Genomic DNA, 2570 nt, shown 5'->3' on the forward strand with positions numbered 1-2570 from the left:
TATTTTGTCCTTAAAAATTCAGTTTAGGGAGTAGCCTTGAGGAAGAACATTCAAAGTTTAAGGGTAAGATGTCTCAGCACCATAAATTTTATTTTCTATTAGACAAGTTGACATCAGAAGAAGAGGAGTAGGGATATCCTACCCTGAATGTTACTTTAGAAACAAATTAGAATTATTTATGATTGTTAGGGGTTTTTAACATAATTTCGATCCCTGGACTCTTATAGTGAAAGATGTAGAAACACCTTGAACTTGGAAGAGGTGATTCTTTCCTTGAGACAGAGAGGAAAGCCCCTGCTCTCACCATAAAACAGAAAATCCACTCTGCACACAGAACCACATGGAGAGATGGAAACCTAACATAAATTGCACAGATTACATATGTGTATATAATTTAATTCACACACCTATTTTGCAAAATAGATGTGAAAATTAGAAGTTAATCAATTTTAAACTAGAGTTACTTCCTTGGTAGATTTTAGAGAATAAGGATACGAGAGCATAAGTGACATCTATAAATTGTCAAAGCCGTCAACCTTTGGATCTGGGATTAGAACCTTGATCATCTGAGAAATATCCACCTTGCAGGTTACTGAGCTGATCACATCAAACAGAAACTGTGAAGTGTCTGGTACAATGCTCCATGAATAGTAGACACTCAGTAAATATTAATTTCTTTATGTATATGTAGGGAAATGGTGGCAGGCATCTTGGGAGTTGATCCTTCTTCAATTAGATGATAATACTAAAACCAAAAAAAAGATAAGATTTTACTAGTGTGCAAGACCCAGAATGTTTTACATCTAGCTCATTTAATTACCTCTTGCCATTCTCAACTGTCTTAAAATTTGTGACTAAGTTTGAGCTTGATCATCTGTATTGCAGTTTTGATTTGACAGGTGTCCTGGCTGTGAAAGTGAAATGGCATAAATTGCTATCAGCATTATGTAACCAGAACTGTCAACCTGAGTTTGAAGTTTGTCTGTGAGTGTGCCTTCTTCTGGTCTGAAACTTTTCCTCACTCAGTATTTCTTTTAAATTCTCAGGAAGCTTAGAAAGGTTTTAGCTTTCTCTCTCAGATCCTTACTGGACATATGACTATGAAACTTAAAGAATAATTTCTTTTAAAAGAGAAAATTTGGCACTTTTAGAAGAGGACAAGCCTTAAACTAACAAATGAGTTTCAGATGGTAGAATTCCAGGCATCAGCATGCAAATAAGGGGATGTTTGGAAGTGAGGGACCTCCTTTGTGCTTAAGATATATATCACTTCCTAATTATTTGGGTAGGGGTCTGGAGCAAGCTACCTCCACAGGAAGTTTTTAAAAATTTCTCTTCCTAGGAGCAGAACTTCAAACAAGGGTCAGGATGCCCATCAGAGGAAGTCATCAGAAGAGCAGAAGAGGAAAGGGAAGAATCTGAGTTGAGTTTATGGGAAGACAGAAAGATTGGAGAAATTTATGGAGAAGAAATACTAAAGAAGTTCTTGTCATTTCACAAAGTCTTGCAGTTCCAGGGGACTTGTAAATAAGACTCCATGGTACAGACACACAGAAAGAATGCAGACTGGATGTCAGCCCCTCTCCCTTCTCCTTTCTCCTGCCTCTCCCTCTTGCTAATCTATTCTATAACTACTTTATATTTTGATTTATTCTGCTTTCAATGCAGTCTAATCAGGCACATCTAGCTCCTTCCCATCTCCAAGTTGCTCTCTAATGAGACTGAGAGAACTTGAAACTGGTGCCAGAAATGTGTGTTTGTGGGAAGATACTTGAAGCAAGAAGATAAAAGGAGATTGGAGAGAGATTGCAACCTCTAAGACATTCTTTTCTAGTGCCTATTATCATCTGTAGCTTTGGACAGTAGAGAAGTGGTTTTCAAAGTTCGTGGTTGGGGTGCATTTGAGGAGACGGCTCTCTCTATCCTTGCAGATGAATCACCACATTTACAACTTGGCTGTCTCTACAGAGGAAGGATTTTCAGAATTCAAAATTCATGGCTGCATAAATTAATCACTCTCTGGGGTGTAAAAAACATATCCTCATTTAAATTTTCTGAAAGCAGAGATAATTAATTTCCATCCCAGTGGTCAGACCCTGAGATTCCCCAGGGTTGACCTAACTCAGAATTTTCCTTTGTGGTCCATGAAGAAAACACATAGAAGGTCTGGAAGAGATAGCAAGGATAAACACTTAAATTCTGCCTTCTACACTTCCAAATAACTTGTTATCATAGAGAATCTCATAATTATTGAGTTTCTATTGTCTACCCAATGTTACACTGGGAATTTTGCATATATTAATATATTAAATCAATTTACAGATGATTTGATGGGCACTGACACTCATAATTAGAGGGACACTGTGCACCACTTCCTCGCATCATGAACTCATACTCTCTTCACCTCAGATGTTGCAACCTTTCCCTCAGGTGAGGGAGGGCAAAATGCACAGACTTTTCCTGGAAAATTTTGGTTTTGTTTTGCTAAAAATGTAGCACTATTTAGGGTGGCAATGGAGAATATCTTTTCTATGGAGGAATCACATGCATATAAAAAGCAATAGAGGGGA

The sequence above is a fragment of the Equus asinus genome, chromosome 17 (assembly GCF_041296235.1).
Source record: "Equus asinus isolate D_3611 breed Donkey chromosome 17, EquAss-T2T_v2, whole genome shotgun sequence".
NCBI lineage: Eukaryota > Metazoa > Chordata > Mammalia > Perissodactyla > Equidae > Equus > Equus asinus.